Below are 26,854 nucleotides of genomic sequence, written 5' to 3'. Positions count from 1 at the left end.
CCTTCTCTCAATTCCTGCCTTACCAGTCTTCTTAATATTTCTCTTACTACTTCTACTTTCCCTCCTCTTCTATTCAAACATACGATGATTCTTCCTGCTCTGAAAAAACCCTCCTTGGATCCTGCCATTCCCTCTAACCTTCATGCTATTTCTCTTCTTCCTTACCTTTCTAAACTGTTGGAACGTCTCGTCTACTCCCAGGTTTCTTCCTTTGTCACTCTTAATTCTATTTTACCTCACTTCCAGTCTGGTTTTTGGCCCCTTCATTTCATGGAAACTGCTCTTCTTTCCATCTGTGGCTGTCTTCTTTCTGCCCGCTATGCTAAACACTCTTCTATTCTTATACTCTTGGACTTATCCGCTGCTTTTGATACAGTGGATCACACCGTACAATTTTCTGGCTCTGTTATCACATGGTATCAATCTTATCTATCGTAATCACACTTACTCAGTATCCTGGGCTGGTGTTTGCTCTGATTGCCTTCCTCTTTCTCATGGTGTTACCACAAGGGTATGTTCTTGGCCCATTTATTTTCTCTCTTTATACCTCTCCCTTGGCTAATATTAACTCTTATTTTGGGCTGTCTCATCACTTTTATGCTGATGACACCCAACTATCTTTCTCTTCTTTTACATCTAGTATACACATAAATCTTTCTGCCTGTCTCTCTGCTATCAAAGTCTGGATGACTTTCATGTCCTTAATCCATCTAAGACTGAAGTCCTCTTTTCCTCTACCTGTTTCTCCCCCTTTTGCCCTGTTTTCCCCCTTCTCATCTGCCTTTTCCTTACTGCACGTAACCTTGACGTCCATCGTGACACAAATCTTTCTTTCACTCATCATAGTCCATTCCTGTCCTTTCCATTTTTTGAATACTCCTAAAGTTAGACCTCTTCTCACTTTCAGTGCCACTAAGCTTCTAATCTTTTCTTTGATCTTTTCCCGATTATTCTATTGTTCTGTACTCCATATTTGGTCTACCGTCTCTCGTCTAGCTCCTCACAAATCCATTTTTAATTCCTCTTTCCGCCTCCTATGTGCCTTACCTATTTGCAACTCTATGTCTGCCTCTTTTCGATGGCTGCCCTTACTCTCTCAACTTAAATTCAACTTTCTCTGCATAGTATTTATTTAATTGTTTTTTTTTAAATGCGGCTAATACTGTACCTGAGTTTAGTTTCTGAGCACAGATGCGGGATTCAAATCTCTATTGCTCTGCGTGGTCTTGCTCCCAAGACCAGTGCATTGCCCCCTGTGATATCCTCCATTCGGATCCCTTTATGGACCTCCTCCTATTTATCTTACTTCTCTTTTTTCCTTTTATGTCCCTTCTCGTACTCTTCGCTCTAAAACCAAAGCTTTCTTTTAACTGTATCTCACCCTACATATGCTTCTTTTTGTTTCTGTTCTTTTTCCTTATTGGCTCCTGTGCACTGGAATACTTTCCCTCTCTCTTTGTGGTTTATACACTCCTATGCTATCTTCTGTGTTGCCCTAAAAACGTTCTTACTGCAATCTTAATTGTATTTCAAGTCTCATTGTAAGTAATTTTTACTGTACTACCCCGTTTCACTTCAAATGTATTGTTAATTGGTTCTGTAGAGCACCTTGGCGCAAGGGGCTATATAAATAACACATAATTATGTAAAAAATACGAAATACTAAAGGCAGTACTTTTATCAATCCTCGACGAACTGCCAACTAACACAATTTCTCCCCCTAAAGTTTATTCTCCTTAACTTGGGTTAGGTCATCATATAGGTCTATATGTGGAGCAGTCATGTCTTTCTTCTACTGGTTCGGCGATGAAGGTTGCCTGGTTCAATGTGCAGCACCATACAACCATAATTGCGGGGTTCAATATTATCACATTGTATCCAGACACTCGCTGTGTTGTGTACGTTGATTCCTGCCAAAATACTCATTGAATTGATTTATTTAATTTGAGAGGGTTGCACCCGCAATCCTCCCCTTTCCCTATACTAGTACCGCTACCCCAATCCCCTGCCCATTCTTTTTATCCCCTTACCCCCATATAATTCAGTTAGTTTTTTAGAAGGAATTACTTCAAAGTAAATTACTTCAAAATAATTCCTGTTGGTGAAACAACAGGATACAACGTCATAGGGATTGCTAGTCCAGAGCTCTTTTGGTACTTCTCAAAGTCTTCCTGAAGATGCAGTGACACATTTTTGGCCAATAATATCCTCTGGGGGACCTCTCTGTGTTCCACTTTTAATTGACATGGAATACATATCTCAAACACTAATTCATCATCCTCATCCTGAAATAGTTGTTCGTCAGTCACGTCACTTAATCGCAATCCTGGATCAATAGCTAAAACTGCACGCCAGTCAATGCCATTTTTGTCTGTCCCATGCTGCTTCAAAGTGCACTATAATCACTGTCCATGTTCAATGTCTGTTGGTACTTTGGGTCTGAACGAAAACTCTGTTGGCCATTGTAAATATTTGTCTTGTATTCTGGAAACCCATCCTAATAAAACCTGTGCTCCATAGGAGAACAAATCTGAATTAAGCAGCATTCCTCTCAAACCCCTTTGGCCACAAAATGCCTGTATGAATGTTTTGGCATGCATATCATAAATACCTGGTGTAGAACACACTATACCCTTTTACATAAACAAAATGGTCATATTCAATTTGCTCATCAAATCTCTGCCTAACATTTTCACTGGTGTATTTTATGGATATAACAAGGGTGCTAGCATCGTGTGTGTTCCTAATGTCACTGGTAAATCGTCTCTGAAAGGAACCACCATAATGGCCCCACAAAAACTTCCTGTGTCCTGTCCGTGATCATGTCTGACAACGGAAACTCCCCTCTCTGACACAAGATCCAGTCACCCCTGTGTCTACTAAGAAAGAGAATGTCCTGTTTCCTTGTCACCCCTGCCCTCGGTTCCCCTTCCGGGGCTGGAGTTGCTGATAGTGCGGGGCATGACAGAGCCTTATACAGGCGACCATATTGTGGGTATATACTTGTGCCCATAGATAGAAAGAGGTTCCCTCCTGTAACGGTCACCCCACTTTGTTTGGAACAGTCAGTCTACTGTGGCTGTGAGCGGGCTGATAGCAGGAGGAGGAGCCATTCACGTTAAGAAGACCAAGGTGGAGCGTAGCGAGTGGAGTCCCGTAGAGTCCTTGGTGTCCTTTGTGTTCCGTGTGGCGGTGTGTGGGTCTTGCGACTTGCTGTTGGAAACTGCACCAGGACCTGGGGAAGTTGCGCCACATAACAGGTGAACTGCGAGAGTGGCGGTAAGCTCCTTAAGCTGTCGGGCGTGCCCTGCCCCCGGCTAGATTATAGACCTCAACACTGTAGGAGGCCCATTGCATCAGAGTTTGAATGTCGGTGACGGAAACAGCGTTACCTTTGTTCTGACTTTGTTTAAGATGTCTGGAGACACTGAGACATAACTGACTCCTCCCGGGTACTGCTACTGCTGGCTGCCTACTAACTGTAATTTATCTGACATTTGGCCATTGGCTTCCTGTCTGTAACTTGATGGTTGAATTTATGCAACGGACAGGGGCTGCAAGGCTCTCTCTCCCGTTGAAAACGCTTCCCAATTTGCCACTTTTGTCAGGCATTGTTTAAGTCCAACAGTGTAGAATGACAACTTCTACCTATTACGGCTTTTTACTGTTAGGGGACTACAACGGTTTCCTCTCCCCCGAGATTCAGGCAGGGTTTCTCTCAAGACTGATAGCAGTGGCTGCTTTGCCCTCAGTGCTTTCTTGGAGCTCTGTTTGAGCCTTTCCACTCTGCCATATTTTACACATTGTATTTTTGAACCCTGCACTTTGCACTTTGGCCTGCTGCTTTTTGCGGACTCTTTTTTACTAGTTTACATTTTATATTGTATCCAAAACAGACTTAATATATGTGGAATTCAATTAGTTCAATGAGTTTAATGAATGTTAATGCATTTTAAAAACTATTATGTTCTTAGTAATATTTCCCTAGAAGGATTTTATATTTTGGTATTTTGTGCATTGTATCTTAAACTATGCAGTTTCAATACTATTTTGTACTATTTTTAGACCATTTTTAGACTCTCTTCGTATTCTTCCCTGTTTCCTGGTTACCCCACACGGTAGCACTAGTGGAATTCTTGCAGACTCCTCTGTGGGTTGAACCAGCAACGGGGATTGAGAATGGTAAAAAAGAAAGCTAAGAGAGGAGGGCCCCATGGCTACTAGTGCAAAATAACCCAAGCAAACAAGTGCCCCAAGGTCATTAGCAAGTCTGGGCCAGGGTCCCCAAGCCTAGGCGATCCGTAAGCCAACTCTCACTGGATTTCTATTTAAAAACAATGGCCAGGAACCTGGCAGACAGGATTCAAGTAACTGAAAAGGCAATCTGGGAAGCTGCCTCTTCAATAGGGGCTATTAATGTAATAGAGGTTGGAGGTCTGGGAGAGGGCCTTTTAGCTCCTAGTACCCCGTCCAATACAAGTTCACAAAAGACCCGTGGGGAACCGCCACCTGACCAGGACATGGAACTAGCTGGCATTGTAGGGGAAATTGCAACAATATCGGTTCCTCTTAGAGACGTGGGGGAGGCCTCGGGTGATCACTGGCCAACTCAACCATCAAGGGATGAGTCAATAGCCTCATCAACAAAGGACGATGATAAGACATGGCTGGAGGCTCTACTAGATAGTAAATTGAAACCGCTATTCCAACTTTTGGCCGTAAATAGGGGTCCTCCACTGGATGCACAATGGCTAGCTAAAATAGAGGCTACACATGCCCTGCTTCAAACATTTAAAAAAAGGGTTATGAACACTCTGGCGATAATGGATGACCCGATTAGAGATTTGAAAATGAAAGTGGATGCCATCACCCAGAATTGTGCAGGGAGAAGCCCCAGCACAGTGCAAACTCCTAGTGGATAAAGATGCCAGGCACGGCTGGAGGCAAGGGAGGGTATAGCTGTAGTTGTCATTCCCACGTTGCCTATATCGACTGGTGCATCGATAAGCTAGACCAGACTAGGGATGCCAATGGAAGGGATAAGCCCTCTTCCGTGCACCTTGCCCAAAGCAACGGATAATCGCCAGCCAAGTGGGCAAGTGTAGTACTAAATCTCCCCCCGATGGCGGCCCCCTTAGTTGGTGTGATAATGGGGTTCCATTGGTTACCCAGGGGTGCCTTAGAAACAACTTCATCTTTGATGAATAAGGCCACACACTGGATAAATTCCAATTTGATGGGCCCGAGTATAGACCCTAAATCAGTCCTAATGGCTAGAAGAGTGGGATGGGTAGGCCCCACTAGGAAGTCTGTTGAGGGTTATTGCATTGTGGTTTCATTCTCCAACCCCACTTTAGCCAGTCATATGGTGACCTCAAACTTAACTAGGGGTATGAGGGCCAAAGGCTCAAAATTAGATAGTAGTTTGGTGGCGGGCTTGGACTATTTGTATCCCCAAGGGAGGTTGGGGCAGCTCCTGTAGGGAAAGGTATACATTGGGGGACTCGAGCTGATGTGGAGGTGTTGTTTCAGCCGTCCCTAGTGCGGCATGTGTGCCTGCATGGGTAACTGTGGGGGGAAACGGCTGCGAATGACAAGGGCGGACCGACTCTAACTTGAGCCTTGCAGCACAGAATAGATTTGAGCCATTATCATCACTGGATGACCAGGATTGACAGGAGGTAGCTGAGTGCTCACCCTTAGGAGGGCTCGGGTGAGTCGTCTAGGTAGGGGGACGGACCGAACTGTGGCAGCCACTGATGTTAAAATTGTTTCCTGGAATATGGTTGGATGTAGGGGCAAAATGCAGTTGGATGAGAACGTGGAATGTTTGAAGTGCCACAAGATCATCCTACTTCAGGAAACATGGGACCTGGAGTTGCCCCACCTGGATGGCTATGCCTCTTATGGCATTCCCGCTAAAAAGAATAGGCCGGAGTTCTGGTGGTGTGATTGTAATGGTCAAGGCTTCTTCACCATGCAGGGTGGAGGTGGTTCAGACCAATTGGAATTTTTACAACTATTGAGGTTAAAAAACCTCTGGCAGCGAGGGGTTTAATCTTTTATAACAGCCCCAATAAGGTGGAGGGGGAGGACTGGCTGAAATTAAAGGATTTCGTAGACAAGTACATGGCAGACCCAGCAAACACCCAGAATAGACTTATCTGGGGGGTGGATTTTAATGTCAAAATGAGCTGTGGCTTGTCAAAAGATTTGCATGAACCCTTGAGGAGCAAATGTTAAAGATCCTGTAACGTCAACTGGAGAATAACAGGGTTTGTACCAGGGGTCTCCAATGGAGTGCTTGGCTCATTGAATGGGGTGTTTGCGATCAGTGAATGGGCGTATCAATCCGGACATCCCTGGTAAACGTACATTTAATACCCATTTGGGATCCTCCACTTCTTGATTACTTTTGTTTAACGCTGGACCTATGGATACTCATTGTGAGTTTTGAAGTATGAAGAGTTGGGAATAGCGATCACTACCCGTAGGTCTTAACTGTCAGAGGTCTGGTTGAGGGGGTGGTACCTGTGTCTGGCTCACTGTGCCAAGTGGACAGTGATGTAGCAACGCTCAGAAGAATTAAATGGGGGAAAATCCTAGGGTCTGGCCTGCATTTGCAAATATTAGCCACCCAACAAAGTGCTTTAATGGGAATAATGGACAAATCTACCAGCCCTAGGGAAGTGGTGGGTCTTTTTATGGTCATCCTGGACGCCATCACTGGGGGTTTTTCAGTGGTTCCCAGACAAACAGGGAGCGGTGAAAAACGGGAATGGTTTAAACAAGCCTGTAGGCTGGCAAAATCAGCACTATTAGATGCTCTAAAGCGCCCTGCGACTGACCGAGGTTACATCGCCTAAGCACATACTGACTATTGCAGGACGATCGAGCAAAGAAAGTTGGATCTGGAAGCGACGGTCTGGGAAGAATTCTTGGAGGCGATTAGGGTGAATGATGCAAAGGGCTTCTGGCAATTTGTAACGAGTGGGCCCCCTTGCATGGGAAAACAAGGTCTGCAGAGTACTCACGCGGGGGCAGCGGAATGGGTTTCCTATTTTTGAACTTAGTAAGATGATGTACGAAGAAAGAAAAAGTCATCTGGGGCGTATCTTTACATTTTTCATTGGAGAAGGTGGCCAAAGCTATAGGGGCCCGGTCACAAAATCACGCACCCGGCCCGGATGCCATACCAGCAGACCTTTTTATGAATCAAATTGATCTATGGGCTCTGATGTTGACTTTGGCCTTTAATGCTTGTTTGAGCTCAGGGAACTATCCACCTTCCTGGAAGACTGCATCCATTTTTCCCATCTTTAAAAAAGGGGAAACAACCAAACCCTCCTCGTATCGTCCCATTTCTCTTTTGGACACTGCTTTTAAGATTTTTGGGCAGGTATTGCTGGGCCACATAGAGTGTTGGCTTTTTGAGGTGGAGATTCTAACCGATATCCAATTTGGTTTTCGCCCTGGTTTGGGCAAAATGGAGCAGGTACTGAATTTGTATCTTTTAGTATCAAACTTTGTCTTCTGCAAGGGTGAGGTAGTTTACCTTGCCTTCATGGACTTAAGCGCGGCTTTCGATGAAGTTGATTGTGCTAAATTGTGGGCCGTGCTTTAGTCTATGGGTTGCTCTGTGGATATTGTGCGAGTGCTGCGGGCGATCTACTCGGACAACAAAACTAATGTCCGGTTTGGTCAGAGCAGGTGTACTGATTGGTTCGATATTGAGTTGGGTGTTCGCCAGGGGTGTGTTTTGACCCCCATACTTTTTTACCTTGTACATCAATGAGCTGTTGCAGGCTTTGCTGAATACTGCTGTGGATTTCCTAAGAGTGTGGGGTAGGTCATTCCCGGTCCTAGCCTATGCCGATGATACAATGTTTATGGCCAGAACTCCCAGGGCCCTGCAGGCGTTGGTAGACACTTATGCCTCCTTTATGACCAGCTTGGGTCTTAAAATGAACTCCACTAAATCAGCGGTGATGAGCTGTAGTGGAGGCAGAAAGATTATTAAGATGCGCCCGATATTCTATAAGGGGGAAGTCATCCCAAGGGTGGCTGAGAATGATTACTTGGGGGTTTGATTTTCAGAGACTCTAACAGGTACGGCACACGTAAAATACAGTCCTTGAAAATGTGCCAATACTTGGATGGTCTGTCCCGTTTTTCCGCTAAATGCCAGGGCCAGCACATGGAATCGGCCCTCAAGGTATACACCATGCAAGTAAAGGCACTCACACAATATGGAGCAGCTTTATGGGGGTATTGCAAGCCCAGTGACATGCAGGCCAGGGAAAATCGTCACTTCAAAAAGCTCCTGGGACTTCCTGGCTCCACTTCAGTGCACAGAGAATTGGGGATGGCATTCCTGGAGGATGACTGGGCAGTTGCCCCAAGCATCCTATGGCTAAGAATATGGTGGAACAAAAATGCCACGTTATGTCACTTTATAATAAAAGCGACGCTGAGCAGGGATTTGTGGCAGAATATACCCTGGCTGAGGTCCGCAAAGGAGTTTATGTGCAAGGCGAATGTGCCGGTAGTGCCACCTTCTGCTATGATCTTCTCCCACAGGAAGTGAGATCATTCATGGAAGAGGTAACCAGGGAAACCGTGGTTAGATGCATGAATGTAGTATTGGTGTCACAAGCAGACAGTTTTCATCAGCTTATAAGTGGGCCGCCAACTTTACAGCCGTACCTTGTCTGGACCAGGGAAAACATCAAAGATGTCTCATAACAAGGGCATGTTTCGATACTTTACGGCTGAGAGGCAATACAGTGAACTGGGTGGGCTACCCAGATGATCCAAGTTGTCCCGTGTGTGGTGCCATGAATGAAAACATGACCTATTTTATCCTGGTTATGGGAATATAAAAAACAGACCATTCTGCAAGTTTTAAAATGCCCTGATTTGAGCCAATATAGGTCAGCCATGTCTTTCTTGCTGATGGCAGAAACGAAAGTGACCGCCTGGGCCTTGCTGTTGTATTTGAAGGTTGCCATGTATTATAGAAGGTTTTTTTTAAGAGGTTAAGAAAATTATGCAATATGTGTGTTTTTTATTGTTATTTCCTTTCTCTTTTGAAATTGACATAAAATGTAATGGTGATTGCAACAATGGAGTGGGGGTCATTACAAGTGAGGCGGTAAGAGGTTAACGGTGCCGGTAAAGGTGCCGGAGGCGTCAACCCCTTACCGCCTCATTACGAGTTCTGCTCGCGAGACCCGCTAAGGTCGCCTGGTTTTTTGCCAGGTGGCCTTAGCGGGTCCCGCGAGTAGACCAGCATGCTAACAACGGGCCTGTTATTAACGGGCCCGTTGTTAGCATGCTCCCCATTCTCATTGAGCCCTATGGGGGGCTCAAATGGGAATGGGGATGAGCCCTGCGGGGGCTCAAACGGGAATGGGGATGTACCAGGTCCGGGTTGGAATGGCCTGGTAATTCCCCATTCAAGGAACCCGTACCCGGTACCCGGTAAGGGGGTAGCCATGCTGCTAATAGCGGCATGGCTACCTCCAAACTTGTAATGACCCCCATTGTGTTTTATCTTTGATATGTTATGTGTATGTTTTTGATTAATATTTTTATTCGAATAAACATTTACAATCAATCAGTCAACCCCACCAAAATGCGGTACTACGACCACTGGTATTAAATTCTTATCCTGTTGTTGTCTTGTTCAAAGTGCTTGTATCTACAAGGCATTTGCTTGCCATTGCTGATTCTGGGGTTGTGGCTGTACTGCTATGTTTGGAAAGGTCTGTTTTTGTGTATAATCCAAAGTGTTGGTCTGGGCGTGTGGCGTCTGCTGTTCTTTGGGTGCATTGTAGGGATACTGTGTCTGATAATGCAGGGGATACATGGGTGCAGAATTTGCTACTAGGGTCGCACATTCTGCACCCATTTATCCCCCGCATTATCAGACACAGTAGGTAGGCCTCTGTGGCCATGAGGTGCCAATCCATATGGTGTAATTCCTCTATTCCTACATCCTCTCACCTAATTTCCTGTCATTCCACATGTCCAACATTGTCCTCCAGAATTCCCCAATCCCGCAAAATTTGCTGGGCCTCTGTCAAATCTTGCTCTGAATGTGTATCCAAATCCATTTCCCCCACCCCTTTGTGAGTTCTCCCTTCCTCTTGGGTAATACACTTGTTCTCCCCTCTCTACATTATAGCCTATTGGTCCTGCTGGCTGGTCACCTTGCTCATATTTTTCTTTTACCACATTTGTAATCACTGCCCCTTCTTCCGCAATCTTTGACAATTTCGTTTGCACCAATTTAGCTTTTTTTCTCACTCCACTTTCTTCCTTTCCTTCTCTTGTTTGAACCTCACTATTTCAGAAACTACTAAACACTATTATTTACAACAACAATCTCGCACCAGCCCTTACCTGGGCCAACACAACATCAACACAATCAATTAAATATTAGCTTTTAAAGCCAAAAACCAGGTCCTCATCCGACCCCAATTCTGCACAGCATGTGCATCCTCATATATATTCAAAATTCAAAACTACACAATGCTGTCATTAAACAAGGGATATCCTCTTCTTCTAGAGCTCTTTATAGAACTTCTTCTCTACAACCACATAGCCTACTTAGATCACTGAGATATTACTCCCTAGTTCATCAAAGATATTTTCTTTTCTCTTCTTGTCTCAGCAAGCATTTAAACAATCAAGAAATCATACATATATAAAATTCTCTTATTCTTTGTGCAGGAGTATTCTCACCTTTTAGGATTTCCGAGGTCCTCCGATGTCGAGCCTCCCTCAACTATCTGCACTCCACTGGTCTAGTGTGCTGCCCGTGAGATCGGCAGGACTCTCACAGAACTCAGCGCCTGCCAACCTCCTCATTTGTGCGAACAGATTCCAGTCTCAACGGGCCAACACCACTGTCCAACAGGTGCAGCTAGGAGCCTTTGACCCTCCGAGAACTCTGGAAGTCTCACTGGGGCCACCAAGTGAATTCACGCTACTAAACACTCTCTTATCCAAAAATAATGGAGCGGACTAAAGTGTATGAAGAATCAGCTTTAATTACTTTATTCATAAAGTAACTCGCTGGAGGAAGGTACAAAACATTCTAAAAAATGTCCATTACATCAGGAGTTACAACCCAAACACAATACATTGGGCTTCATCACGAGTTGGGTGGTAATAGCCCTACTGCCAAACCCCCCGGCGCTATTAGCGCCGGATCACGGGTTTGGCGGAAGGGTTATTGCCCATTCCCCACTGGGCCCATTCGGGAATTCCTCATTCACTATTGGGCCCAATGGGGAAAATTTGCGCTATTAACGCTGGCGGATTTCCTGCCGGCGGTAATCGTGCCAAAAATGCGGCTAATACTGTACCTGAGTTTAGTTTCTGAGCACAGATGCGGGATTCAAATCTCTATTGCTCTGCGTGGTCTTGCTCCCAAGACCAGTGCATTGCCCCCTGTGATATCCTCCATTCGGATCCCTTTATGGACCTCCTCCTATTTATCTTACTTCTCTTTTTTCCTTTTATGTCCCTTCTCGTACTCTTCGCTCTAAAACCAAAGCTTTCTTTTAACTGTATCTCACCCTACATATGCTTCTTTTTGTTTCTGTTCTTTTTCCTTATTGGCTCCTGTGCACTGGAATACTTTCCCTCTCTCTTTGTGGTTTATACACTCCTATGCTATCTTCTGTGTTGCCCTAAAAACGTTCTTACTGCAATCTTAATTGTATTTCAAGTCTCATTGTAAGTAATTTTTACTGTACTACCCCGTTTCACTTCAAATGTATTGTTAATTGGTTCTGTAGAGCACCTTGGCGCAAGGGGCTATATAAATAACACATAATTATGTAAAAAATACGAAATACTAAAGGCAGTACTTTTATCAATCCTCGACGAACTGCCAACTAACACAATTTCTCCCCCTAAAGTTTATTCTCCTTAACTTGGGTTAGGTCATCATATAGGTCTATATGTGGAGCAGTCATGTCTTTCTTCTACTGGTTCGGCGATGAAGGTTGCCTGGTTCAATGTGCAGCACCATACAACCATAATTGCGGGGTTCAATATTATCACATTGTATCCAGACACTCGCTGTGTTGTGTACGTTGATTCCTGCCAAAATACTCATTGAATTGATTTATTTAATTTGAGAGGGTTGCACCCGCAATCCTCCCCTTTCCCTATACTAGTACCGCTACCCCAATCCCCTGCCCATTCTTTTTATCCCCTTACCCCCATATAATTCAGTTAGTTTTTTAGAAGGAATTACTTCAAAGTAAATTACTTCAAAATAATTCCTGTTGGTGAAACAACAGGATACAACGTCATAGGGATTGCTAGTCCAGAGCTCTTTTGGTACTTCTCAAAGTCTTCCTGAAGATGCAGTGACACATTTTTGGCCAATAATATCCTCTGGGGGACCTCTCTGTGTTCCACTTTTAATTGACATGGAATACATATCTCAAACACTAATTCATCATCCTCATCCTGAAATAGTTGTTCGTCAGTCACGTCACTTAATCGCAATCCTGGATCAATAGCTAAAACTGCACGCCAGTCAATGCCATTTTTGTCTGTCCCATGCTGCTTCAAAGTGCACTATAATCACTGTCCATGTTCAATGTCTGTTGGTACTTTGGGTCTGAACGAAAACTCTGTTGGCCATTGTAAATATTTGTCTTGTATTCTGGAAACCCATCCTAATAAAACCTGTGCTCCATAGGAGAACAAATCTGAATTAAGCAGCATTCCTCTCAAACCCCTTTGGCCACAAAATGCCTGTATGAATGTTTTGGCATGCATATCATAAATACCTGGTGTAGAACACACTATACCCTTTTACATAAACAAAATGGTCATATTCAATTTGCTCATCAAATCTCTGCCTAACATTTTCACTGGTGTATTTTATGGATATAACAAGGGTGCTAGCATCGTGTGTGTTCCTAATGTCACTGGTAAATCGTCTCTGAAAGGAACCACCATAATGGCCCCACAAAAACTTCCTGTGTCCTGTCCGTGATCATGTCTGACAACGGAAACTCCCCTCTCTGACACAAGATCCAGTCACCCCTGTGTCTACTAAGAAAGAGAATGTCCTGTTTCCTTGTCACCCCTGCCCTCGGTTCCCCTTCCGGGGCTGGAGTTGCTGATAGTGCGGGGCATGACAGAGCCTTATACAGGCGACCATATTGTGGGTATATACTTGTGCCCATAGATAGAAAGAGGTTCCCTCCTGTAACGGTCACCCCACTTTGTTTGGAACAGTCAGTCTACTGTGGCTGTGAGCGGGCTGATAGCAGGAGGAGGAGCCATTCACGTTAAGAAGACCAAGGTGGAGCGTAGCGAGTGGAGTCCCGTAGAGTCCTTGGTGTCCTTTGTGTTCCGTGTGGCGGTGTGTGGGTCTTGCGACTTGCTGTTGGAAACTGCACCAGGACCTGGGGAAGTTGCGCCACATAACAGGTGAACTGCGAGAGTGGCGGTAAGCTCCTTAAGCTGTCGGGCGTGCCCTGCCCCCGGCTAGATTATAGACCTCAACACTGTAGGAGGCCCATTGCATCAGAGTTTGAATGTCGGTGACGGAAACAGCGTTACCTTTGTTCTGACTTTGTTTAAGATGTCTGGAGACACTGAGACATAACTGACTCCTCCCGGGTACTGCTACTGCTGGCTGCCTACTAACTGTAATTTATCTGACATTTGGCCATTGGCTTCCTGTCTGTAACTTGATGGTTGAATTTATGCAACGGACAGGGGCTGCAAGGCTCTCTCTCCCGTTGAAAACGCTTCCCAATTTGCCACTTTTGTCAGGCATTGTTTAAGTCCAACAGTGTAGAATGACAACTTCTACCTATTACGGCTTTTTACTGTTAGGGGACTACAACGGTTTCCTCTCCCCCGAGATTCAGGCAGGGTTTCTCTCAAGACTGATAGCAGTGGCTGCTTTGCCCTCAGTGCTTTCTTGGAGCTCTGTTTGAGCCTTTCCACTCTGCCATATTTTACACATTGTATTTTTGAACCCTGCACTTTGCACTTTGGCCTGCTGCTTTTTGCGGACTCTTTTTTACTAGTTTACATTTTATATTGTATCCAAAACAGACTTAATATATGTGGAATTCAATTAGTTCAATGAGTTTAATGAATGTTAATGCATTTTAAAAACTATTATGTTCTTAGTAATATTTCCCTAGAAGGATTTTATATTTTGGTATTTTGTGCATTGTATCTTAAACTATGCAGTTTCAATACTATTTTGTACTATTTTTAGACCATTTTTAGACTCTCTTCGTATTCTTCCCTGTTTCCTGGTTACCCCACACGGTAGCACTAGTGGAATTCTTGCAGACTCCTCTGTGGGTTGAACCAGCAACGGGGATTGAGAATGGTAAAAAAGAAAGCTAAGAGAGGAGGGCCCCATGGCTACTAGTGCAAAATAACCCAAGCAAACAAGTGCCCCAAGGTCATTAGCAAGTCTGGGCCAGGGTCCCCAAGCCTAGGCGATCCGTAAGCCAACTCTCACTGGATTTCTATTTAAAAACAATGGCCAGGAACCTGGCAGACAGGATTCAAGTAACTGAAAAGGCAATCTGGGAAGCTGCCTCTTCAATAGGGGCTATTAATGTAATAGAGGTTGGAGGTCTGGGAGAGGGGCTTTTAGCTCCTAGTACCCCGTCCAATACAAGTTCACAAAAGACCCGTGGGGAACCGCCACCTGACCAGGACATGGAACTAGCTGGCATTGTAGGGGAAATTGCAACAATATCGGTTCCTCTTAGAGACGTGGGGGAGGCCTCGGGTGATCACTGGCCAACTCAACCATCAAGGGATGAGTCAATAGCCTCATCAACAAAGGACGATGATAAGACATGGCTGGAGGCTCTACTAGATAGTAAATTGAAACCGCTATTCCAACTTTTGGCCGTAAATAGGGGTCCTCCACTGGATGCACAATGGCTAGCTAAAATAGAGGCTACACATGCCCTGCTTCAAACATTTAAAAAAAGGGTTATGAACACTCTGGCGATAATGGATGACCCGATTAGAGATTTGAAAATGAAAGTGGATGCCATCACCCAGAATTGTGCAGGGAGAAGCCCCAGCACAGTGCAAACTCCTAGTGGATAAAGATGCCAGGCACGGCTGGAGGCAAGGGAGGGTATAGCTGTAGTTGTCATTCCCACGTTGCCTATATCGACTGGTGCATCGATAAGCTAGACCAGACTAGGGATGCCAATGGAAGGGATAAGCCCTCTTCCGTGCACCTTGCCCAAAGCAACGGATAATCGCCAGCCAAGTGGGCAAGTGTAGTACTAAATCTCCCCCCGATGGCGGCCCCCTTAGTTGGTGTGATAATGGGGTTCCATTGGTTACCCAGGGGTGCCTTAGAAACAACTTCATCTTTGATGAATAAGGCCACACACTGGATAAATTCCAATTTGATGGGCCCGAGTATAGACCCTAAATCAGTCCTAATGGCTAGAAGAGTGGGATGGGTAGGCCCCACTAGGAAGTCTGTTGAGGGTTATTGCATTGTGGTTTCATTCTCCAACCCCACTTTAGCCAGTCATATGGTGACCTCAAACTTAACTAGGGGTATGAGGGCCAAAGGCTCAAAATTAGATAGTAGTTTGGTGGCGGGCTTGGACTATTTGTATCCCCAAGGGAGGTTGGGGCAGCTCCTGTAGGGAAAGGTATACATTGGGGGACTCGAGCTGATGTGGAGGTGTTGTTTCAGCCGTCCCTAGTGCGGCATGTGTGCCTGCATGGGTAACTGTGGGGGGAAACGGCTGCGAATGACAAGGGCGGACCGACTCTAACTTGAGCCTTGCAGCACAGAATAGATTTGAGCCATTATCATCACTGGATGACCAGGATTGACAGGAGGTAGCTGAGTGCTCACCCTTAGGAGGGCTCGGGTGAGTCGTCTAGGTAGGGGGACGGACCGAACTGTGGCAGCCACTGATGTTAAAATTGTTTCCTGGAATATGGTTGGATGTAGGGGCAAAATGCAGTTGGATGAGAACGTGGAATGTTTGAAGTGCCACAAGATCATCCTACTTCAGGAAACATGGGACCTGGAGTTGCCCCACCTGGATGGCTATGCCTCTTATGGCATTCCCGCTAAAAAGAATAGGCCGGAGTTCTGGTGGTGTGATTGTAATGGTCAAGGCTTCTTCACCATGCAGGGTGGAGGTGGTTCAGACCAATTGGAATTTTTACAACTATTGAGGTTAAAAAACCTCTGGCAGCGAGGGGTTTAATCTTTTATAACAGCCCCAATAAGGTGGAGGGGGAGGACTGGCTGAAATTAAAGGATTTCGTAGACAAGTACATGGCAGACCCAGCAAACACCCAGAATAGACTTATCTGGGGGGTGGATTTTAATGTCAAAATGAGCTGTGGCTTGTCAAAAGATTTGCATGAACCCTTGAGGAGCAAATGTTAAAGATCCTGTAACGTCAACTGGAGAATAACAGGGTTTGTACCAGGGGTCTCCAATGGAGTGCTTGGCTCATTGAATGGGGTGTTTGCGATCAGTGAATGGGCGTATCAATCCGGACATCCCTGGTAAACGTACATTTAATACCCATTTGGGATCCTCCACTTCTTGATTACTTTTGTTTAACGCTGGACCTATGGATACTCATTGTGAGTTTTGAAGTATGAAGAGTTGGGAATAGCGATCACTACCCGTAGGTCTTAACTGTCAGAGGTCTGGTTGAGGGGGTGGTACCTGTGTCTGGCTCACTGTGCCAAGTGGACAGTGATGTAGCAACGCTCAGAAGAATTAAATGGGGGAAAATCCTAGGGTCTGGCCTGCATTTGCAAATATTAGCCACCCAACAAAGTGCTTTAATGGGAATAATGGACAAATCTACCAGCCCTAGGGAAGTGGTGGGTCTTTTTATGGTCATCCTGGACGCCATCACTGGGGGTTTTTCAGTGGTTCCCAGACAAACAGGGAGCGGTGAAAAACGGGAATGGTTTAAACAAGCCTGTAGGCTGGCAAAATCAGCACTATTAGATGCTCTAAAGCGCCCTGCGACTGACCGAGGTTACATCGCCTAAGCACATACTGACTATCGCAGGACGATCGAGCAAAGAAAGTTGGATCTGGAAGCGACGGTCTGGGAAGAATTCTTGGAGGCGATTAGGGTGAATGATGCAAAGGGCTTCTGGCAATTTGTAACGAGTGGGCCCCCTTGCATGGGAAAACAAGGTCTGCAGAGTACTCACGCGGGGGCAGCGGAATGGGTTTCCTATTTTTGAACTTAGTAAGATGATGTACGAAGAAAGAAAAAGTCATCTGGGGCGTATCTTTACATTTTTCATTGGAGAAGGTGGCCAAAGCTATAGGGGCCCGGTCACAAAATCACGCACCCGGCCCGGATGCCATACCAGCAGACCTTTTTATGAATCAAATTGATCTATGGGCTCTGATGTTGACTTTGGCCTTTAATGCTTGTTTGAGCTCAGGGAACTATCCACCTTCCTGGAAGACTGCATCCATTTTTCCCATCTTTAAAAAAGGGGAAACAACCAAACCCTCCTCGTATCGTCCCATTTCTCTTTTGGACACTGCTTTTAAGATTTTTGGGCAGGTATTGCTGGGCCACATAGAGTGTTGGCTTTTTGAGGTGGAGATTCTAACCGATATCCAATTTGGTTTTCGCCCTGGTTTGGGCAAAATGGAGCAGGTACTGAATTTGTATCTTTTAGTATCAAACTTTGTCTTCTGCAAGGGTGAGGTAGTTTACCTTGCCTTCATGGACTTAAGCGCGGCTTTCGATGAAGTTGATTGTGCTAAATTGTGGGCCGTGCTTTAGTCTATGGGTTGCTCTGTGGATATTGTGCGAGTGCTGCGGGCGATCTACTCGGACAACAAAACTAATGTCCGGTTTGGTCAGAGCAGGTGTACTGATTGGTTCGATATTGAGTTGGGTGTTCGCCAGGGGTGTGTTTTGACCCCCATACTTTTTTACCTTGTACATCAATGAGCTGTTGCAGGCTTTGCTGAATACTGCTGTGGATTTCCTAAGAGTGTGGGGTAGGTCATTCCCGGTCCTAGCCTATGCCGATGATACAATGTTTATGGCCAGAACTCCCAGGGCCCTGCAGGCGTTGGTAGACACTTATGCCTCCTTTATGACCAGCTTGGGTCTTAAAATGAACTCCACTAAATCAGCGGTGATGAGCTGTAGTGGAGGCAGAAAGATTATTAAGATGCGCCCGATATTCTATAAGGGGGAAGTCATCCCAAGGGTGGCTGAGAATGATTACTTGGGGGTTTGATTTTCAGAGACTCTAACAGGTACGGCACACGTAAAATACAGTCCTTGAAAATGTGCCAATACTTGGATGGTCTGTCCCGTTTTTCCGCTAAATGCCAGGGCCAGCACATGGAATCGGCCCTCAAGGTATACACCATGCAAGTAAAGGCACTCACACAATATGGAGCAGCTTTATGGGGGTATTGCAAGCCCAGTGACATGCAGGCCAGGGAAAATCGTCACTTCAAAAAGCTCCTGGGACTTCCTGGCTCCACTTCAGTGCACAGAGAATTGGGGATGGCATTCCTGGAGGATGACTGGGCAGTTGCCCCAAGCATCCTATGGCTAAGAATATGGTGGAACAAAAATGCCACGTTATGTCACTTTATAATAAAAGCGACGCTGAGCAGGGATTTGTGGCAGAATATACCCTGGCTGAGGTCCGCAAAGGAGTTTATGTGCAAGGCGAATGTGCCGGTAGTGCCACCTTCTGCTATGATCTTCTCCCACAGGAAGTGAGATCATTCATGGAAGAGGTAACCAGGGAAACCGTGGTTAGATGCATGAATGTAGTATTGGTGTCACAAGCAGACAGTTTTCATCAGCTTATAAGTGGGCCGCCAACTTTACAGCCGTACTTTGTCTGGACCAGGGAAAACATCAAAGATGTCTCATAACAAGGGCATGTTTCGATACTTTACGGCTGAGAGGCAATACAGTGAACTGGGTGGGCTACCCAGATGATCCAAGTTGTCCCGTGTGTGGTGCCATGAATGAAAACATGACCTATTTTATCCTGGTTATGGGAATATAAAAAACAGACCATTCTGCAAGTTTTAAAATGCCCTGATTTGAGCCAATATAGGTCAGCCATGTCTTTCTTGCTGATGGCAGAAACGAAAGTGACCGCCTGGGCCTTGCTGTTGTATTTGAAGGTTGCCATGTATTATAGAAGGTTTTTTTTAAGAGGTTAAGAAAATTATGCAATATGTGTGTTTTTTATTGTTATTTCCTTTCTCTTTTGAAATTGACATAAAATGTAATGGTGATTGCAACAATGGAGTGGGGGTCATTACAAGTGAGGCGGTAAGAGGTTAACGGTGCCGGTAAAGGTGCCGGAGGCGTCAACCCCTTACCGCCTCATTACGAGTTCTGCTCGCGAGACCCGCTAAGGTCGCCTGGTTTTTTGCCAGGTGGCCTTAGCGGGTCCCGCGAGTAGACCAGCATGCTAACAACGGGCCTGTTATTAACGGGCCCGTTGTTAGCATGCTCCCCATTCTCATTGAGCCCTATGGGGGGCTCAAATGGGAATGGGGATGAGCCCTGCGGGGGCTCAAACGGGAATGGGGATGTACCAGGTCCGGGTTGGAATGGCCTGGTAATTCCCCATTCAAGGAACCCGTACCCGGTACCCGGTAAGGGGGTAGCCATGCTGCTAATAGCGGCATGGCTACCTCCAAACTTGTAATGACCCCCATTGTGTTTTATCTTTGATATGTTATGTGTATGTTTTTGATTAATATTTTTATTCGAATAAACATTTACAATCAATCAGTCAACCCCACCAAAATGCGGTACTACGACCACTGGTATTAAATTCTTATCCTGTTGTTGTCTTGTTCAAAGTGCTTGTATCTACAAGGCATTTGCTTGCCATTGCTGATTCTGGGGTTGTGGCTGTACTGCTATGTTTGGAAAGGTCTGTTTTTGTGTATAATCCAAAGTGTTGGTCTGGGCGTGTGGCGTCTGCTGTTCTTGGGGTGCATTGTAGGGATACTGTGTCTGATAATGCAGGGGATACATGGGTGCAGAATTTGCTACTAGGGTCGCACATTCTGCACCCATTTATCCCCCGCATTATCAGACACAGTAGGTAGGCCTCTGTGGCCATGAGGTGCCAATCCATATGGTGTAATTCCTCTATTCCTACATCCTCTCACCTAATTTCCTGTCATTCCACATGTCCAACATTGTCCTCCAGAATTCCCCAATCCCGCAAAATTTGCTGGGCCTCTGTCAAATCTTGCTCTGAATGTGTATCCAAATCCATTTCCCCCACCCCTTTGTGAGTTCTCCCTTCCTCTTGGGTAATACACTTGTTCTCCCCTCTCTACATTATAGCCTATTGGTCCTGCTGGCTGGTCACCTTGCTCATATTTTTCTTTTACCACATTTGTAATCACTGCCCCTTCTTCCGCAATCTTTGACAATTTCGTTTGCACCAATTTAGCTTTTTTTCTCACTCCACTTTCTTCCTTTCCTTCTCTTGTTTGAACCTCACTATTTCAGAAACTACTAAACACTATTATTTACAACAACAATCTCGCACCAGCCCTTACCTGGGCCAACACAACATCAACACAATCAATTAAATATTAGCTTTTAAAGCCAAAAACCAGGTCCTCATCCGACCCCAATTCTGCACAGCATGTGCATCCTCATATATATTCAAAATTCAAAACTACACAATGCTGTCATTAAACAAGGGATATCCTCTTCTTCTAGAGCTCTTTATAGAACTTCTTCTCTACAACCACATAGCCTACTTAGATCACTGAGATATTACTCCCTAGTTCATCAAAGATATTTTCTTTTCTCTTCTTGTCTCAGCAAGCATTTAAACAATCAAGAAATCATACATATATAAAATTCTCTTATTCTTTGTGCAGGAGTATTCTCACCTTTTAGGATTTCCGAGGTCCTCCGATGTCGAGCCTCCCTCAACTATCTGCACTCCACTGGTCTAGTGTGCTGCCCGTGAGATCGGCAGGACTCTCACAGAACTCAGCGCCTGCCAACCTCCTCATTTGTGCGAACAGATTCCAGTCTCAACGGGCCAACACCACTGTCCAACAGGTGCAGCTAGGAGCCTTTGACCCTCCGAGAACTCTGGAAGTCTCACTGGGGCCACCAAGTGAATTCACGCTACTAAACACTCTCTTATCCAAAAATAATGGAGCGGACTAAAGTGTATGAAGAATCAGCTTTAATTACTTTATTCATAAAGTAACTCGCTGGAGGAAGGTACAAAACATTCTAAAAAATGTCCATTACATCAGGAGTTACAACCCAAACACAATACATTGGGCTTCATCACGAGTTGGGTGGTAATAGCCCTACTGCCAAACCCCCCGGCGCTATTAGCGCCGGATCACGGGTTTGGCGGAAGGGTTATTGCCCATTCCCCACTGGGCCCATTCGGGAATTCCTCATTCACTATTGGGCCCAATGGGGAAAATTTGCGCTATTAACGCTGGCGGATTTCCTGCCGGCGGTAATCGTGCCAAAAATCGGCAATTTTGCCGCAGATTTCCCCCCAGCTCAGAGCTGGGGGGAAATCTGCCAAAGCCATGATCTGGCGGACCCTTAAATGCGGCGGTAATAGCGCTACCGCCGCATTTAAGGGTTACCGCCAGACTCGTGATGAGGCCCCTTGTCATTATTCTAAAGAAAACACTATTACAACTTGTTGATCGGATGGTACGAAGCAAATACCTATATTATTCTATATATTATACATGCTCATTGGTCAGTCCCTAATCTCTGGATTCGTCCATGGTCACTCCCTCTATGTCATGATCCATAGCTTTGAGGCGTAGGCGTGGCACGAACCAATTACCTCCACTGTGGATTTGGGACCTGCAAGGCGAGGCTAACACAGGGATCCGCAACCACAGCTGGGAAGGAGGGTTACGGTAACACTGATTGGATGGGTTGGGGATCATAGGGAAACCGGAAAGAGGGTTATGGAGCGGTTAAGTATAGAAAAGAGAAAACCAGGAAAACAGATCTCTGCGCATGCTTCAGCGTACCCTTGGTTCTCACTCTCATTCACAAACATTCACAGTCAACAAGTCCCTAACAACATCTTGCTAGCAAACATAAGTAACATCGACAATACCACAACTGTGGTTTCATAAAAGAAAACGTGCAGCACTTAGCTTTTGTATGTAGTCCCTATGGAGTGTCTTCCTGTTGTCTCTGGTGGGCAGTCAAGAAGTCCTGTGGTACTGGGTGATACAAGAGCAGTTCAAATGCTAGAAAAAACGAATTGCATTACTGCGTTGCTAGGCACTTCACCTCATGTGGCAATAATCACACATGCGTTTATTTATTCACTCTCTATAGCAGCCGCCGATGGCTAAAACATGTGTTGCCGCAAGTGGCGTTGATAAGTATGTGAGGAAAAGTAGGGCTCAAAACACATGCATTGGGGAAGCCGCATGTGGCTGTCAGCATACACTAAACAAGTTGCATGTGGCTCAGAAAAGCATGTGAAAACATGCAGGGCTTCGCTAAGGACTGTAGTACGTAGCAATCTGTCTCTGGTGCTATTGGACGTACTTTACCTGCAACTGTACCAGAAGCGGGTACTGTTTTTTTTTATAGTCATCTGGTTTACTCTGCGATAATCAATGCAAGTGCCCCCGGTCTGCTTGGGAACAAAGAAGAGGGGCGAGGATACCCGTGAATTAGAATGCCCAATGAACCTGCTGTGTAGGTTTGTTTCGATGTATTCCTGCAGGTGTTCAGTTTCGGCTTCGGTTAAAGTGTAGATCTGACTACACAGTAGCATGGCTCCTGGCTCTAGGTCTATTCGACAATTAAAAGGCTGATGTGGGGACAGAGTTTCTGCAGCTTGTTTGCTGAAGACATCTGGAAATCATGGTACTCTGGCCGCTGGTCACTATAATAGATTTCTGGTGGGCATCTACATGGGCACAAACTGCTCTCACTGTGTGTGAAGGTTTTGCTATTAGCCGCAGACAATGGGCCTCATTACAAGTTTGGGGGTAGCCTTGCCGGTAAAACCGGTAGGTTGCCGCCAAACGTGCCCTTTTTTCTGGCCCCTGTCAATGGGGAAATACAGGCCCAATACAACCCTGGCGGACCCTGTATTTCCTCATTGCCAGGGGCTGGAAACTTTTACTCCCCATTCCCATTGAGTCCCACAGGGCTCAATGGGAATGGGGAGGTCGGAGGCACCGGCACCATTCGGAATGGTGCCGGTGCATCCGACATGCTCTGCTTGCGGGTGCCGTTCCTCCCACCAGGTCTGACCTGGTGGGTGGAAAGGCACCCGCGAGCAGAACTTGTAGTTTGCCAGTATGGTAGCTATGGTACCGGCAAGCTTACCGGTACCGTAGTTACCGGACCGGCAAACTTGTAATGAGGCCCAATGCCTCTGAAAATACTGGGAGTTCAGGCCCACTATGCCCGTTGCCCAATGAAAGTGAGGGTCATGTTGTTTCAGCCAGGGTAACCCCACAATGAGCCCGAATTGGGGAAATGTGATGTGACCGAACACAATCTCTTCCCAGTGGTTGCCTCCACATTGGAGTGTCACCATATGGGTATGGTGGGTTATATGTCCAGTACTAACCGGCATACCATTAACAGCTTGCACTGGTTCAGGCCTCCTTTTCCGATGTAGGGGTACCCCGAATTTAGCTGCGTATCGGGCATCTATAAAATTCCCAGTTGCACTGGAATCCACCAACATGGAAGCTGCCTGTTCCTGATTCAAGAAGCCTAAAAGGCTGGGTAAAGCAACATGTGGAGCAAAGTTGGTATTCCCTATAGCTGGGGTTCCCCCAGTGACCAGGATCGACAGTGTGATCCCTAAAACCATCAAAGCAAGCCATTTCCCTGGGTCTTAGGCTTGGTAGGAGATTCACTGACAAAGTGCCCTGTGGTCCCACAAAACATACAGAGGCTGTCCTTTCTCCGCAGCTCTTTCTCTTCTTTTGTGAGCGGCCCCTGGACAGACTTATTTGCATGAGTTCCTCCCAAATTGCTCTTTCAATGTGCCTGCGGGTCCCTCGGGACTGATCCAACAGGGCTATGCGGTGCGGGTCATTCCTTTGCTTGTCTCCCCGTCTCCCTGCCTGACGGTGATCCAGGTGCAGGGTCAAATCGATCATGGCAGTGCATTCTCGGAGCTGTGGATCAACTTGTGCAATCAAGTCCTTGAGGTCATCGGGAAGCACCTCTGCCACTAACTTGTTAAATTGTGTGAGATACATCACCAAGTCCTTACTACCCCGCCTAAGCATGAGTAATTCCCGGTCCTTGCACAGAGTTGCTGCCTGGCGATTAAATGTTTTGCAAAACTCGCCCAGAAATTCATCCCAATCATATAGAATGGGTTTGGTTTTTTTGGACCAACGGATTCGCCCAAGCTGCCGCATCTCCACTGAGATAGGAGATAAGAAAGGCAGTTGTAGCCTTCTCTGATCTAAACGCCCCAGGCTTATTCAAGACATGAAGACGACGCTGCACAAGGAATGTCAGGAACGTTTGCAGATCTCCTGTGTACCATTCAGGTGGAGCTAGAGGTACCACAGCCTTTGGTCTAACCTGAACCTGGACTGGAGGTGGGGCAGGGCCGGGCAATGGTGCAGCCTGTGCTACCAGACCATGTACCTGTGCAGCCAGTGCAGCATAGTCCTGCCTTGTGGCAGCAAACGCCCCCTGTAGATCCTGCAGTACTTTAGTGATTACTTCCATTATGTGGCTGGTCACGACACTCAGGCACCTGAAGACAAGTGGGCTTGTGCTTCTGTCAAGATCCAAAGCTCTGAGGCACAGGAGTGGCATGATCCGACCACCTCCATTGTGGTTTTAGGACCTGCAAGGCTTACACAAGGCTCTGCAACCACACCAGGGAAGGAGGGTTGGGGTAATGCTGATTGGATGGGTTGGGGGATTGTAGTGAAACCAGAAAGAGGGTTAGGGAGTGGTTAAGGATAGGAAAGGGGAAATCAGGGAAAACAGATCTCTGTGCACGCTTCAGCGTACCCTTGGTTCTCACTCTCATTCACACACATTCACAGCCAACAAGTCCCTAGCAACATCTTGCCAACAAACATTAATAACAGACAACACCACAACTGTGGTTTCATAAAAGAAAGCGTGCAGCACTTAGATTGTGTATGTAGTCCCTATGGAATATCTCCCTGTTGTCTACAGTGGGCAGTCAAGAAGTCCTGTACTTCTGGGTGGTACAGGAGCAGTTCAAATGTTGCAAAAAGTAGTTGCATTAGTGTATTGCTAGGCACTTTGCTGCATTTGGCAATAATCACACATGCGTTTATTTATGCACTTTCTATAACAGCTGCCAATGGCTAAAACATGCGTTGCCACAGGTGGTGTTGGTAAGTACGTGAGGAAAAGTAGGGCTCAAAACACGTGTTGGGGAAGCCGCACATGTCTGTTAGCATGCACTAAATGGGCCGCATGTGGCAAGGAAAGCATCTGAAAACATGCAGGACTTCACTAAGGACTGTAGTCAGGGGCGTTGCTAGGGGGGGGGGGCTAAGGGGTCTATAGCCCCTGATCTTTTGGTCGTAGCCCCGGATAGAATCTCAGGAGCCACAGCCAAAAGGCTAGCTAGCCCTCAGTCTCGACAGTTCTGACATCAGCTTAGCCCCCGGTCTTTTCCAGACCTAGCAACTCCCCTGACTGTAGTCCATAGCACTCTGTCTCCGGTGCTGCACGGGTAAGAAGCCTCTGTACTGCATGGATAATGTAAGTAATCAGAGTGCAGCGTTCATGAGGGAAATCTTAGCTTGATCGGGTGCAGGGACTGGTGGTAGGTTGGGGCTGGGCCCCCTGCATAACCCTCTTTCTCCCTGTAGTCTCCCAGAGCGTGGCAGCACTTATCTGTTCAAAGCGAGCAGCCGGGTAATTTTCCGGTGGCGCATGGCCCCTCGTGTTAGCTTGCTGGGCTGTATCAACTTGGTGCATGTCCTTCCTGCACGAAGACTCAAGCACAAACCCTTGCCTTGGGTCTTGCACATGTGTGTTGGTGTGCCCCACCTGGCGTGGCCTCGTTTTGGTGCTAGGCCCTGGGCTTGTTGGTAAGTGTCGTTTTTTGTGCCTTTCTCCTACAGAAGGGGCAAAGGAGTCTCGTGTAAGGCAGAATGTGCATTAGAGTGCTTTTAAGTGCCACATCTATCTTTTGTCCATGTTTTACCCAAAATACTGCTACTGTCGCTCTATTCCTTGTTGTCTGTGTGCCCTTTACGCCCCTGCCCCTGACACTCTAAATGAGACATCACTTCATGAACATTATCAGGAAAAGGGTTTGATTAGTTAGCACCACAATGTGCTGACACTATTACAAAACTGGTGCTCCATTGGTCAGTGGTTATTCATATGGCCTTGGATGTTGCATGTGCCTACAACAACCCAATTATAGTTTAATCTGCAGGGCAAGATCGAAACATTGCTGTGGGCAGAAATCACAAACATACGCCCATCTCTCTTTCTCATGCCGGGCCCCAATCTAGCAGACAGTTTGTTACCTTTGGACAGTTTGTCATGTCCCCCTCATGCCACACACTGTTGCCTGCAGGTTCATGAAATAATTGAATCAACATTGTTACATTATCTTGATGCAGGGCCAATATGTAAGTCCCATTTCTTCCATTTATTCATCTTGCTACTGTCTTTTCATATGCACACTAAACATCTTCCACCATAGGAAGTGCTGTGTTTTCATCTTACTATAGTATCCTTGGCAATGTTACTGTAAGGAAATATGGATCCAAATATAATTTTCCTAAAGTAAATTG

Source organism: Ambystoma mexicanum, chromosome 1p (genome assembly GCF_040938575.1).
Source record: "Ambystoma mexicanum isolate Mex_15411 chromosome 1p, UKY_AmexF1_1, whole genome shotgun sequence".
Taxonomy (NCBI): domain Eukaryota; kingdom Metazoa; phylum Chordata; class Amphibia; order Caudata; family Ambystomatidae; genus Ambystoma; species Ambystoma mexicanum.
Note: the sequence above shows the minus strand (reverse complement) of the source record.